The sequence below is a fragment of the Anser brachyrhynchus genome, assembly GCF_964034855.1.
Source record: "Anser brachyrhynchus genome assembly, chromosome: 2".
NCBI classification, from domain to species: domain Eukaryota; kingdom Metazoa; phylum Chordata; class Aves; order Anseriformes; family Anatidae; genus Anser; species Anser brachyrhynchus.
Genome location: NC_137695.1, coordinates 38,816,858 through 38,832,794, shown reverse-complemented (window position 1 = coordinate 38,832,794; position 15,937 = coordinate 38,816,858). Strand labels below are relative to the sequence as shown.

Genomic DNA, 15,937 nt, shown 5'->3' with positions numbered 1-15,937 from the left:
AAAATGCAAAGAAAGGAAAAATCCCAGGAATAACAATTACATCTAGAACAGCAAAATAAAAATATAAACTCATTCCCTCTCCACAGAGGTCTAGAAAATAGTATTAATTAATCCTGGGGCAGCAGGAGTTGAAAGGAAAAAGTTTGTGTCATGAATACTGGGCATTCAGCAGGAAATCATTCTTTTGCTAGCTCTATAATTCTAGCACTCATGCACATAACTAGAGGACATCTAACACAGGCCAAGGAGACTGTTAACACTTGAGATTGACAAGTTTAGTTGAAATAATAGTCCATCTCCTCACTAAGTAACAGAAAGCTACCATGTAGTCTATATTGTACTTTCTTAATGTACTTTCTTAATGCAAGCTGAAGGTTTCCTGCCATGCTACACTTCCCAGCAGTTTCTCTGCAACGTAACAACCATACACTGAATTTTGCAATGAAGCATTATTCCCAGTTAAGCATGCCACTTAAGTGTCACCTCAAAGTTACATACTGGATAATGTATCTGAAAGATAAAAAGATGCACTCAGAATAGCCCAAACTCATACAGACTCATACAAGTTGAGCTTGTTCAACTATCAGCACAGTCAGCCCTACTAGTTTGACCAACAGTTGGTAGGGTGTTTTTAGGGAACTCCAAGCAGGATTATCTTTCATTGACACACTACAACAGCCCTAACAGGTTTAAAGTCCAGTCCTGATTCATAGTGGAATCTCATTATGTAGTATGAATCCTGCACTCTGTATAGTATCAAGAAGGTTAAAATCCTTCCATATGTAGGGGTTGGAAACTTCTCCCCGAGAAGCTTTTCAGGAGGAAGCAAGTTCCTTCAGGTGGGGATATAGTTGGGCTGTGTAAGAGACCTGCAAAGCGGCATTCAGCAAGAATCATGTTAAGATAACTCCAAACAACAAGCAAGAAGAGAATGCTTATTTTGCCTCATTTGCAGTGCCTTTGCTATACTTGGCTGTGACACAAAGAATTGAGCTCTGATGAGCATTGCAAGAAGAGAAGATGATTGTTTTACCAGCTTGAAAGAGAAGGGAATCTGGGGAATTCATTCTTATTTATACTATTATGAAGATCTTTTGTTTTTTGGCCTGAGAGTAAAAAGACCAAAGGACATTTAAAGCCTGCACTTTTTGCTGCAGCATTTTCATCAGCTGACACAAAGCTGGCCAATTTATTGCTCTGACTGACAGCAGCTGATCAAGTGTTCCCACAGCCACTATCACAGTGTGAAACATTGGGTTCAAAATGGTGATGGGTTCATTTGCTGTAATTCTAAATGGGACAGAGCCCAAAACCAGGATCCCAGCTCCCTTGAACTCGAGCTGTTCAGAATTCAGATCCATATCAAAATCTTCCTGCTCAAGCCCATCACTACTTAATTTACCAAGGCTGTTACTGGCACAGCACTTCATTCTGGCTGTCTTCACTAGCCCTCACGTGGCAGCCACAATAAATTATGCAGCTGGGAATGCAATAGCATCTGAAGCAATTGACCCGTGCAAGGATAGTGGTATCACTTACGTCGCTGTGATGCAGCCCCATGCCAGGCAAAGCAGCCCTGTCCTCCACCGAGGGGACCAGAGGTTGCTCCCCTACTCTCCCATGTGAGTAAATCTGGCCTATTTGGCTAATGTTGTATCCCTCCTGTTGGGTATTGATAGCATTAGATACCACTGACTATAGCCAGATATGATTTCCCTTAAGCAGGTCTGCTTCCACCTTTCTCAAGAAACCCTGTTAGTGGTTTCACTAACAGCCCATAGGAGGACTTCTCATGTAGAGGCTTAAGTCCCTTTAGTGAAGCCTTAGCTTTAGCCTGCTTGTACATGTGCTGGGGAATTGGATACAAATTTAATAGCTTCTGGTTCATGTCATCAGTATCCCCATTTCTAAACCAGGCAGTGTAGAGAAATGTGACCACCTGAACCTAGAGCCTAGAGGATGGCTGGTTTGACTGAGATTCAGGAGATCAATGGCAAATATGGTAAAAGCGGGTTACAAATGGGAGCCAGAGGAGTCAGCAGAGTGTGTATCATGGCTGTCAGATGGGCAGCAGTAAAAGCAAGTCCCTGAGCACTAAGCATCTTTTCTTATCCTGTCTTTTATGACAGCAGACGTTGCTCCACTCATCCCTGCTCCCTGCCCCAGGACTAACCTGAGCTTCCTTCCACGTTGACATTGCACAGCTTCACCAACTGCAATTGCACACACTTACTGGGATCCTTTCCGTTCAAAAAAGTCCTCCAGAGGACTCCTCTGCCCTCCTCACCATTGCCCTGCCATTAAGTTCTCTCAAGCTGCTACTACTGTTTCCTTGAGCGCAAAAACTTCCCAGAGGAGGAGGAGAGAGGGAAAAACTACGAGTTCCTGGCTTAGCTCCAGAGCCTACACAGACCTGCTGGGTTACAGATAAGAAAATGACCTTCTTCCCGCAACGGGAGTATCAGAGCAGCTGGGTCACCTGTGAGATTGGGAGTTTTCCCTGCTTCAGAAAGAAGTGCTTCGCACCCTCCCCTTGGAGCAGGTTACCTCTGTACAGAGCTTCCCACGGGACTGACACTAAACAGCGTGGCCTATGCTAATGCTCATAACTAGCTTGCACCTCACTTTCTGTCTGAAGCATCAAGTATTCACCACGAGTGCTGAGCTACATATGGTGCAAGGTATACATTATTCCACTGGCAGCCGTTATATGACACTGTAAGTAAAATAAAGTAACAGGTAGATATATTTTTCTTGTTAATCACAAACCTAATTTTCTATTAAAATGTATGAGATGACAAAATCTCAACAAACTCTTTAAAGCTATTACTAGAGGATAAAGTATTTCACCAAAGTATTAATATTAACATCATTAAAAGAGTTTTATCAAGTGTGCCTTTATCTCCAGATTGCAAACAATAGCAGCCTGAAGGAGAGATATGCCCTTGAGTATTGTGGTATGAAAACCAACAGCAGTTTTAGAGCCACATAAAGTCTTCTTGTGGCTTCAAAATTAGGGGAAAAAAATCTTGAAGCCACAATTATAAGAAGTAATAGAGTAAATGAATCTATTTTTCATCACCTTGGGCTCTGAAAAGAAAACATTAGAGAATTATATTGATAAGAGAAAGAGCTGAGATATTCAAATGCATTTAATGTTGTTTTAATTGATTAAACTAGATCAGGAACATTTGAAAATGCATAAAGGAGCTGTTTCTGCATAAATATTCAAAATATATCTGGTTCAGAAGATAGTTGCTGCTTTGTACATGTGATACAAGATACCTTATCTTCTGTACATTCAATAAAGTCTTGAAGTCCAGAAGATCAACAGACTTAAGGTTTTAGGGTCCCTTTTTTGACAAGTCACTTGTGAACGTCACAGAACTGTCTCTCCCTCGTTTGTGCTTCAGACAGTCCAGCACTTCAGAAAACGGATCTGAGAGAAGGGAAGATCAGGAAAAAATTTGGTTCTACTGTGACAACCCATGGTAGGTTTGTCCAAAAGTCTGGTGGTGACAGTGAGTTAAATCAAGGTGCAAGAAAGCCTGGGCAAATTCCCCAACTTCTGTTTGGGAAAAATACATTTTCACAGCATCTGATTTTCAAGAGAGGTCAACACCCTTTCAGCTCTGAGAATAAGGGCCCAGTTGTTGAAAATGCTGAGCTATTGACTCAAAAATGTTAAGAGCACACCATTTGGTATCCCTAATCCTAAATTACCAAAGTACCTCTGTAGAATAGCCGACTATGCCCACTGTTCATTCCCAGGCCTGGGCAGTCCTGTGCTACCTGCTCAGAAGTGACTCTTCTCCCATTTGCTTTCATCTTGTCACTTGCTACTTCGCTGTGATCCGATTTTTCATAAATCCTGACAATGAATTATTTCAACTGATTTACAGAAGGGGTCTTGTGGGGACAAAGGGGCAGCCTGGGAGAGAGGACAGAGGTAACCAAAAGCCAATCCATTTGAAGGCCCATACTAGTATCAGAATTCCCAATCTTGACAAGGTCCCTTTAAAATGTTTCTTTGTTTCATGATCATAAACTCGAAATAGTCCCCTTTGCCACATCACTGTAACACTGCTCTGAGATGAGGAAAATACAAGAATATTGTACTGTAGATGTCTGTCTCCCAGCTGCATTGAGTGATGAGGCTCTCTCTTCCCTGTATGTTCATAAGAGGTAATTTCTTCTAGAGTCTCTCCATAAAAAACTCCTTACAGGGAGCCCACCATTAATCTTGAGCACAGTAAGTATTAGCCAACATGGTAAAAAGAACATTAAAAAAAATCTTGTCCCTAAGCTGCAGAAGCCTAAATAATGACAGTAATAGCATAATCTCACTCTCACACACAAAGTTGTTAACTGACAAAAATAGAGTTCATGCAAAGCAGAGTACACAATCAGAGCAGAAAAGCACAACTTTCTTCACTAATTCCCAAATAAATAACACCGAATATATTGCTTTTAAGTGCTTCATTTATTTTAAAGAAATACTTCTAAAAGAAGTGTTCCAATGACAGACCATGAAGAGCACTTTATAAAAGGAGATTAATTATATCCTGAAAGTTACAAGTGTCATTGAGTAAGAGGACTGCTGTATAAAATACCAATATACTATCCTACTCAGCCACCCATTTGGGCTAGGCCTGATCCTGAATTTCCAGCTGAGAACTGGAATTATTTAGCAATTATTTAGCTGAGCATAAATATTTAGAGACAGTTTCTGCTAACAAATCTTGCCTCTAGGAGCCAGGCCCATAACAATATTCTTGGCACTAGTTTTCCACACATAAATCAACCCCCTAACTTCACACCTTCCTTATTTCATTTTTACAATTTTGTAGAATACCCAGCTTGGTTTATTTATGTGGTGCTGCATCTAGCGTTCGCTATATGATGGCTGTTATTAGATCTAATTCTGGCTACAGTGCTACCATTGAAAGCAGCCATACAGTATTAAAACAAGAGACAGGGGAAATAGGATTCTTAGTAGCAGTGGTTAAAAAATAAAATAAAACATTCTTCTAGCTGAGGAAAACACAGACAAACAAAATATCCGCCTTCCCCTCGAGTTCTGCTCCAAATCTCTGCACTGCTTCCTTCCATCCTATATATACATAGAAACCAGTCAACTGATTGCCCTTGGGGGGACCAGCAAATTGTAGGAGGAACCAAATCTGGTAATTTAGGTACTCATCAAGCATGTGGACAAGGTAGGCCTGGCTCCGGCTGGAGCAAGCAGAAAGCAGCTGTGGCCCGGCGGCTACCCCTGCCCTCTGAGATTTGCCTTTTCGAAAAGAAAGCCCAGTGAAAACAGCTCAACATTTGCAGCTCCAGATGAATCGTGCTGCCAGGGAGCTAGCAACTGAAGATGTCTCTTAAGCCTGGATAAAGATTTCCTGCCTGAAGTGGCCCAGGGGACCTGCTGGAGGTGAGGGTGGAGTGTCGGCCTAGCGCAAGGGGCCTGCAACCAGGTTTTCTTCCTCTGTGGAAAAATGCCTTTTTGAACAGCAAGCCCCCAATGCTCCAAACAAAATCAGGTGTTTGCCTCAGGTTGCCAGTTTTGCACTTTTAGGACACAAACTGAGAACGTTGCAAGTTTACTATTGCAATTTTTGAGACGGGGGTGTGAAGCCAGCCAGAGGACATGACCTTTGAGGACGAGGTGCTCAACTGCAAGTGGTGAGCACTGGGCAGGCAGGAGCACAGCGGCCCCCTGCAACACCCTTTGGAGGCCGGTGAGCTCCCTATTCACCCCAGGGGAAGAGCACTGCCTTCCTCACCACAAAAGCAAGTCATATTTTAAAAAACGGCTCTTCAGGCCTTCCCAACATTACCCCATGTATTACCCAGGGAGAGAAAGAGCAAGCCTGACTTGCTCTAACCCAGCCTGCCTCTTCTGCGTGTGCTTTATTGAAACAACTCTTGTTTCATGCTGCTGTAGCTTGAACCTTGCAGTTCCAGCACACTTTAATTCAATCGAAGTGTGTCCCAACAAAAAGCTTACCAGTTTTCAACTCTAAATGCAGAGGGAAAAGTAGCAACAGCAGCAGCACCACAGCTGAGTTCTCTATAGATGGTAAATAAATCATGGGAACAACAATCCCCAATTTCACATTAATTGTTTGGAAATCTCTACAACATCAAACATTTTGTTAAAAATTGAGAAAAAAATCAGCATAGCTCTTTTGTTGGTTTTGTTGTTGTTTTGCTTTAAAATGATTTGTTCTAAATACAGCTTAACATGCAGATGACTGGTTTGAGACTAGAGTGTTTCTTCAAGACAGGAAAAAAAAAGTAGCAATGATTTGTATGAGGATGTCAGCAGAGAGGCTTTTTAATAATAGAGGTACCTGGAAGAGCACTCGGTGCTTGCACATGGGTGGGGAGACTCAGGTCTTGGGGCAGTCCAACCAATTTTCCTCTATCACTCAGCTTGGGGAACAGCAGGTTTCAAACCAGAGTGGTATATTCCCTCACTGATTGTAAGGTGTTAGAGGATAAAATAATAATAATGATGATAATGACAATGATAATAGTAATGATAATGGTGGTAATAATAATAAAGTAATAATAATAATAATAATAATAATATCTGAAGTTCCTCACAAAAGATTCAAAGAAGCTAATGACTTCCTAGGATTTTTTTTCCTTTGCTACTGAAATGTTCAGAAAGGAAAAGTCAACCTAAACATAGTGTGTTAAGAACCACCGTCTCTGCTCACATTGCACTTTGACATACACAGACTGATATTGCACTTGTCCTCTTTTTTCTTTTTTTTTTTTGTTTGTTTGGGTGATTGATTTGCAATTCAAACCCATGTGTAATTACTGCCCAGTAACAACATTTCCTTTTTAACAGAGCAATTGCTTTCCATATTTTTGCTTTCCATTGAATTTCAATGTTCTGGATCACTTGCCTCTATTGTTCTGTCCGAGCTACTGTTTTTCCCCACACTGAATCCCTTTATGCTGTTTTTGCCTATGATTCTAACCTCTCTATAGCCTATTGTAATTTTTTGTATCTTCACTCAGATTTGCAACTTCTTTTGACTTTGTATCATCTGACCATGAATTACATTAGCATACTATTTCTTTCCTCTTCCAAATTTGATGCCTAACACCAGCTCCTTTGTGTAGATAACAAAGAAGTAGTTAAAATATAACTCTTCAACACATTCATAAAAGCTATTATGGGATTTCCCTAATTCATTCCTAGCAACTATCTGACTGATATTAGTAGGTTTACCTAAAAAGTAGGTCCAATCCTTCCTCAATGCTTTGCAAAAGAAAAAACAAACCAAAGTAAGTAAGAAGAAAAAAAAAATCACAAATTTTCCTTATAGTTCTGACTTTTGCTCTGACTCTTGCCATAATCCTCATTTTACCCTTTATGGCCAATTTTTTTTTTTTTTTTTTTTTTTTACGGTGGAGTAGACATAAAAAGAAAACCAATTGCACTGCAGTCTGTAGTGCTGAGTCACTGCCCTCCTCCCACTCCTTTCAGCTGTGCCTGTTCTAGATAGATGGCTTCAAAATCAGCATCTGGGGGCTGGTAATTATGGGAGATGTGGAAACAGGACTTGGGGACAGGAGTGGTAGTAAAGGCTTTTTTGAGGGGAGGGAGGTTTTCTACATCTATTAAGGATTCTAAAATAAACTGGATATTCCTTTGAAGTGAAGAATTCTGGCCAAATTTTATTTCAATATGTAGCATTTCAGACATCTAGAAAGATGAGAAGGGATTGTGGGTTACTTAAATCCCAGGAGAAAAATGCTGAGAACAAAGTTACTACATATGGGAAATATTTTTCAGAGGAATTGAACATAAAACAAATGATTTACTAGTGATCCTTAGCTTAAGTTGCTTTTAGTGCAAGCAGCCATATTGTATTAAGGGAGCTTTTGGTATGACTGTAAGATGTGAGTTTATAACTGTGCTGAAATTGAACTGCATTTTAAATCTTTATGAGATAGTATTAAAGATTCACTGATATCAGAATATCTACCATCTGGGCTATTCTCTAGTAGTTGGGAAATGGCTATTTCTTGGAGCCTCCAGGTCTATTTTAACCTGCCATCAGCTATAACACCTGTTCCCCAGACCATTTTGTGGGCACTAATGTCCTTTCCTACTCTCCTGGCACTGCACAGGCAAATGAATGAAATTCAGGCATCCCGTTCTCCTGGAGGTTTGACATGCTCCTCAAAGCTTCTTGTTCCTACTTCAGCACCAAATCCAAGTTAACACAGCCAACTCTGCAACACCAAAACCCACTTCAGAACGAAGATGTTTAGAAAAAATACCTCTGATAAATAATAATTTTTCCTTCCCTACCAGTCTGCCTGCAAACCAGTTGGTGACATGAGCCAACTGTGTCTTGGCTGCCCGTTGCATCCAATAATGTATGGCCCCAGTGTGGGTAAAGGACTGTAATTCACTTGCGGGACTCTGCCGATGTCAGACAGCGCCTGAGCAGTTTATGAACAGCAGCAGAGCCTTGAGAGTGAATTACGGCCCTGCATTCACTCCTAGGACATCTGTTGTTGTTCAATATAGAGTATACCTTCTGTAAATTAAAAAAAAAAAAAAAAAAAAAGTACTACTTCTTCACCAAGTCTTCAGTTTCCAAAAAATCTTTCTCTTTTTTTGCCCTTTATTTGAATCCATGCTGATTCACAAGAAATCTGAGGTTTGTTGGCGTACTTTCTTGCCAAAGTCACCATTACTGTTTTAATTTTCTTGTTCAGGACCATCTTTTCAAGATTATGGTAGCCCTAAAACACAGATGAATATATGGTTTCTCTTTCATGCTTACGTGCGTCTAACCATTAACTCTACAAAGGCAAATTCTAAATCAGTTTAAAACCATTGTTGTTTGATAATTATCACTTACAATCAATTTTCCTGTATTTTGCCTAATCTGAATGCAAAAGCCCCATGTGATGTCCCTTTAATTTTATTTCCATAGTAGGTACAGTTACGCTGGGGCAAATCTGGAGTAATCTGGTGCATTTTGTTTCCTTGCCAATACAAGTGACTCAAATCCTTGGAGTAATTCCAGTTTTTCAGAATTTGGCCCAGAGAAGCTAGCTACAGCATGTGACATCAAAGAGGCGTTTGTGAAAAACTTTGTTAAATGTTCTATTTACGAACATTTCTGGCCATGTGTCATATTTTCTGTAGGTTTCCCCCCTCCTCCTATTTTATTACTAGGGACATTTGCCTGAAAACAGACTATTTGTTACTTAGCAAGTTCATTTGCTCCTGCTGCTTATTCCTCACTTGAAGTCACTCCTGTGATTGTGGCATCATAATTAGTTGCTCCGGAGATGATTATGATGTCACAGAGGACTGTGTGTTATATGGCTGCAAGTGATGAATAAGCAGCAGGAGCAGATGATCTCTCAAGCAATAAAGACCATGTCTTTATGAAAATATCCCTGGAAACAAAAAGGCTGAAATTATATATTGAAGCAATGGAATAGTTTCTAGTGTGTCAACTACTTTCCACAAAATAGCACTTTCTTTTTTGGTTTTTGGTATTAGTTTTTTGTTTGTTTGTTTGTTTGTTTTGACGGGAGGTGTTACACCTTTTTATCACTTTAAAACTACTTTTGAAATATTTGGCCTCCACTTGTCCTTAGTGAATTACAAAGAGAGTGAGAGAATTGTTCTCTCTCTCAATAAATGGATGATGTATCATACATAAAACAACACATTTGCTTCTGATGGTCAGTGATCTCCTTTCCCACAGGAAACAGTGAATTAAATGTGCACTGGCATACAACCTAAATCCCACCACTGTCCTGCTCCACAGAGGAGGGTCTTTGCCAAAGGCATGTCCTGATTGCCAAGGGAGGCAGGATCCATACACCTATTGCCCTGTGCCTGCAACAGGCTCTCCCCTTCCTTGCTCTCCATCGAGAAAACTGTCTTCCTACCAAGCACTTCTTGGCATGTCAATCCTTTCTCAAAATCTCCCTTCTGGCATAGTTTCCTCACCTTCATAGCTCTTCTCAGGTCTGCACATGGTTGAGGAAATAGTTCATCTCTCTTCCTTTTTAATCTGTTTTATTCTGACTTCTATCTTCTTGCCAGCTGCCTACAATGGATAGGAATCAAACATAAGGAAGATAGAGTGCAGGTCACCTATATAACAATAACGTACTTAAGGCATAAAAAAGAGGAATTTCTAGGAGGCACAGTTGAAAGTAGCATGCCTCTTTGCTTTCTTTCTATGCATTTGGTTTTGACCCACCTGTGTGCTGCAGTTACCCTCTCTAATCCTCTAAAACCTCTGGTCTAATTGCCAGATAAGACCTTATCTCTATCCCACCTCCACAGCATTTCAGTCTTTCCAAATATCAAAGCTAATGAATTAAACATTCCTAAAAAAGAAGGCTTTAATTTATTGTTTAATACGTTCAGTGTTGCTCTTTTTATCTGATTGGTTAACCTAACTTAATCTAGTGGGACAAAAAAAATCTGCTTGGCGCCACAAAATGCAAGAGAATGCTTTTCCCATTCTGACTACAAAGCTTGCTGTTTAATTGTACAAATATTTGTGGGTTTGGCTAAGGTGAGCACTAATTTGTTATTTTAGCAAAAAGCTTCAAATAATTTAGAATGTGCTGAGAAAATATTCATTGCCTTTTTGCAAACAGTGACATGCTAAACATTTAAGAGAAACTACCATGCTACTGAAAGGACTTTGCAAGTAGATGCTTGCAAAATTATTTAAAAAAAAAAAAAAAAAAGTGAAATTTTTAGTGGTTATTTTCTGGAATGTTGAAAAATACAACCTGCAAGAACCTGCCTTGTGGGCAAACATTCCCACTATGTCCCTAGTTATTTATTCTATATAATGTTTGGGGCTTTTTTAACCTCTGATGAGGGCTTTTGTTTCTGAGGGCTTTGCCCTTCTAGACTTCAAGAATAAAAGTGTCTGCTGCTGCTAAAATAAACAAGCCATGATTGAAGATCTGCACAGTCCTGTCCTCAGACAAATGGGGACCACTGAATTCAGATAAATACCCCTAGCCCCTGAGGATGGGAACTTCAATAAACCTCAGCTTCATCCTGATTACAGACTATGCTGTAAGTGGTCATTTAAAGTAACGCTTGGTGAGATCAATAGCTGCATGCAAGCAAAGTTTCTCTGGGACTGTTCCCCTTGCTGGGCAAGATCAGCCCAGCAGCACAGTTGCTGCTGCAGGGTAGGGTTAGTGTCGGGAGACTTCAGGGCTGTGACACACTGAGTAGGCATGACCTCCCACTTGCTTGCATCAAGTCATGGAGTTGCAATCCATCTGCCAGGATGCTTTTTGGCAGCCACAATGGGCCTCTGGGGAATTTTTCCTGAAATGTTCAAACACTGGCACAAACTCCTACACCAGAAATCCAGGAAAACCCATGGCTTGGGTGCACAAGAATTCTTTCCCCTCACACACAATGTGATAAGCATATGGACTTAACCAGCAGAACATGTATTGCAAAAGAGAGAGGGAGGGAAATAGAAAAGAATTGTCTATATTAATAATTCCCCATGGCTAAGTACCAGCCTCCAGAGCATACTGGCAGTGGTCCAACCCTTTCCTCAACAAGAACAAGTGACAGCATGGGTGACTAGCCCCTGCTCTCCTCCTCTGGCCTCATGGAGGTGCCACGTTTCCACAGCTATTGCAGCTTTGGGTGTCAGGTTTCATCGTCTCAGCCAAGGAACTCCAGGTCTTGATCCCATTGCTTGCCCCACTATGACTTGCTTACTACCTACTTACTTACTTGCTACCTGTTGTTCTCACCACAAGGTCCTGCCAGCTGAATTCCTCAGGGACCCAGCACTGCTAGCATGTCTTCCACCTTAGCGAATGCAATTCTCTGCTGATTGCATTAACTAATACAAGCTCAGTTTCAGGGCTCCCCTTGTCTCCCCACACCTCAAGGCCACACACATGGAACACCAGGCTGTGGTGGCAACTCCTCTTGGGGACGTTTAGCTGAGTGCAGTTGCCTGAGCTTTTCACAGAACAACCCCTACCTTTACTATCTTGTGAGTTTTAATAGAAATAACCTGCCTGGGGATTAAATCCATTGTCCTTTTCTTTTCAAGTCTCCAAGAAATGCTGAAAGAGCACTCCCACCCCCGGTGCCTCTGGGCTTTCTCTGAAGATCTGTGCCAGGAGCTGCTGCCTTCCTGCAGGCCTCAGGCCCCACCTTTCCATCGTAGCTGTTCTGTCTGTTTGTTTGCTTCCTTTTGCCAGAAGCAGATAAAATACAAATAAATTTCTTTCTTGAAGAAAAAAAAAATAAAAGAAGAAAGAAAAAAGCAACGCAGATTATCAGAAACAGTCACAGCTCCACAGCCACATTCAGGGTTGACTGTGTTGGCCACATTCAGAAGGACGCATGAGGTTAAGCCTTTAGCTGGCTGGAGGAAGCTGCTGAAAATGTGAGCATGAAGGACATGTTTCTAATGTCCCTGTGTAGTGCTAGTAGAAAAGTGGAGTCCATGCATTGCTTTCTGGGCTTACAACTGGCTTCCTGCTCAGCAGCAAGATAGCTAAGTAAAGGCTGGTTAGCATACAGGTATAACTTCACTTAGCTAAGAAGGACATGGAGAGAAGGAGCTGGTGGATAAAGCAGTAGCAGAGTAGTTGAGAATGACAGACTTCCTCACAGAGGTGACACAACCAGAGGTCAAACTCTCCCAGGCATCCAAACATCCCCTTGATTGATCCAGTTCAGCAAATGCCTATAAAATGGATTATCTGTCACCCAGAGATGAAAGAACAGGACCATCAGTTTCACATCCAGAGCCATAACCTTTGCCTTTACTCAGCTCCAGCTCACACCTACTTGTCTTGTGACTTGCTGTAACCTACGGGTGTGGGGGTGTGCCTGCAAATCCCTCACATACATTACTGACCCAGGATCACAGCAGGAACCATTGCCGTTCTCCGTGCAGTTCCCCACACAAATGTCCAGATGGCTTTGAAATCCGTCTGTTTGCTGACTAGTATTCATCTTTGGGCATGGCAAGATGTAAAATCCTAAACAAGTGCCCTCTCTTCAATGTAAGTTTTTTCTTGCATCAAGGAAAACAGCAAAACAAGGAGAAAACAGGTCCCATCGATCCCCACAATTGGTATTTTACCTCCCAGAGGGCTTTGTAACTGCTGAGACTGCGGGAGCATTATCTTGCTTTCAGAGAGCTCTCTGATGAGGAATTCAGTACTGTAGCTGTGGCAAGGCATGAGACACGTGGTTGGGATGTAAAAAAGTGAAAAATAGGGCCCGAAGAGCTAGAACGTCTGTGATGAAGCTCCTCCTTCAGCAAAATGGGAAGTGTTAAAGCTCTGAATATCAATCAGCGCTTCCCACAGGCAGTGGGATTCACTGTCAGGATCCGCCAGTGTCTCTGAGACATTGAATCCTTTCCTTAAATTAAAATTGTGACCAACTAGAGGCAGAGCAAATTACTAAGGTAATCAAAGAATGAGTGACATTACACTTTTAAAACAAATCTGCAAAGTAAAATTCACTGTAGGATGCATGAAAACTCCATCAGTTCTGCATTTTATGGAAATGCTCCCCCCAAACACTTGCAAATCACAGAAAATTGTTAAAATGCACCACAGAGTTCAAGTTTACAATTCAATAATAATAGTGTACAGTATGGTGATAATAATATAATAGCAATAATAATAAACATACATTGCTTTATTACAACTACAGATTGTCTCTGATCAAATGTCATTAAAACATATGTAAAAAGCTGGAGAAAAAAACGGAAAGTAGATTTTGCTGTAGCTGTTTATGTACAGTACATTTAGCTTCTCTGAAGCAAATCAGTGGAAAGGAGGAACAACAGAAAAACTCCAAAATAATAAATAGACTGTTTTAAGGCATGTTATAAAACTCCTGACATTCAATTGTAAGGGCACTCTGTCCTAGAAAGATGACAGCAATTAGCTTCCTGCAAAGAACAAGGGAAAAACAGGGATATTCTCCTGCAGTTCAAAATACCAGTTGTAATTTTCAGTCTTCCATTTTCTCTTCCCTCAAGAAGCTAAGATTAAGCAACCAGCATGCGCTACCAGTTATGACCAGAGGAAAAGGTACGTGAATAATCCAGTCTTGATCAATGCTAGTGGCCCAGTCCAAAGTCTCATGGTCATAAAAAGGACATTTCAAATAATGTTTTTGCTTGTGCTTCACCTGGATATCTGTGTTCTCACTCTGGGCCAGCCTGGAGCATGCAATCTCCTGAAAACCTTTAAGGAATGGATTCAGATGCTGTGGGAAGCCCTCAAAGATGCTCAGACAGATCATTATATTGCAAAGTTTACTAGTGTGTTGGCCTTCTTATGCTAGCAGTAAGGAGACTTTTGTTTTCTCCTTTCTGAATTTATAGATAAAGATAATTTATTTATCTGTTCCTCCTCTTGAATTTATCATTTTCAGATAATCCTCAAGGTTAGAGTTAGGAGAGACTTGTTCCTGCATCCTGCCCATCTTCCTTCTGTGGAAAGGGCACTCCTTGTGATGTAGTTCCTGGTGGAGCTTGCGTTTTCCCTATGCAACAGTTGGATACTATGCATGGAAAAGAGATGAGTACTTGTCATTGAAACAGCAATGATAGCAGAAGGAATGTATGGAAAAGCAAACGATGCAGGATATCAGGCCCCTGAACAGCTCTTTAACATCAGTTGTGTTATCTCTTATTTCTGATATAAACAAGGCACAAGTGAAAACCAGAGGACACCAACAGATATAGATCATCTGGAACTTAAAATGAGAAGCATGTCTTAAAAGCAAGGACATTTATAAGATGTATTTCCCAATTTGTAGTCCATCACTTTTTTACATATGCAAAAAAAATGAACATTTCTCTTGGGCAACTATTCTACAGCTCAGTACAGACAAAAAGATTTTTTTCAAATATTCATCCTCAGTTTTCCATTTCCTATAATTATCCCAGGATTCTTAGCTGTACCCTAATTATACCCTAGGTATATAATTAATACCCGAGGTATTAGCTTAAAATAATTCTCTCCATCCTTGCTGTCTGCACCCATCTAATTCTCCTGGGAAGAAAAGATGTTAATAAAATAGATGAACTGTTATCTTTTTTTTTTTTTTTTTCTTGCAGCTTTAATAGAAAAAAAGAGAGGACAGCTGAAGGGCAAATAGAAATCCTTACTCATTCTTGTATTTTTTATTTTTTTTACACAACTTTTAGCTTTTCCTCCAGGCTTTTGCAAGTTGTAGGTCTCTTTCTCCCAGTTCCCACTGTCCTCAATATGAATGTTATTGAACTCACTCTGGTGTTTACATACAGCTTTCCAAAAAGCATTGTGAAAAATAACATTTACCCTGTGGACTACATTCTTACTCAGTAAGAATGAACTCAGTAAGGACTACATGCTACTCAGTAGTTAGAGAGACACCATATGAACCAATCATTTCTTCAGTCTGGGTCTCAAGGGGGTGTGAGTGGATCAGGTCTTTTTCCGTCTGAGTGTGTTACAGTCCAACATGTGGAGTCGCTTTTCTTCAGGAGAAAGCCTTTTGCCCCTCTCTTGTCAGCTGGGAGTTATCTGCAGGTGTAAATAGGGAGGAATCTGGGGTACAGGCTGAAATGGTGACCTGTGAAAGCAGATGGATGAAAGCCTCTCTTGTTCTTCTTTTTGTCATTTGATCAATCAACTGTGCAAGATATGACACTTACACATTGATCAGTTCCCAGAACAGCTTGTGAAACAATCGTTTTTTGACTGGTCTCAATTATATCTTATCTACACTTGGTCACATAGTCTATCAAACATATAACTTAAAATAATGGTAATAGTAATTTGAAACTGGCAAATGCAATGTTACAAAAGGTTAAATTTAAATTTCCCTGGGGTCAAAGGTATTTAAGGATAA

At 40.6% G+C, this 15,937-nt stretch overlaps 1 long non-coding RNA gene across 1 annotated transcript in view; it reads right to left on the bottom strand.

Annotated features, from left to right (window-relative positions):
- Nucleotides 1-15,112: 15,112 nt before the first annotated feature.
- Nucleotides 15,113-15,937, bottom strand: part of LOC308191241 — a 98,952-nt gene continuing 98,127 nt past the window's right edge. Inside the window, exon 3 of the long non-coding RNA XR_013947839.1 lies at nucleotides 15,113-15,658. This is a non-coding gene — a long non-coding RNA (uncharacterized lncRNA). The remainder of the gene's footprint in view (nucleotides 15,659-15,937) is intronic.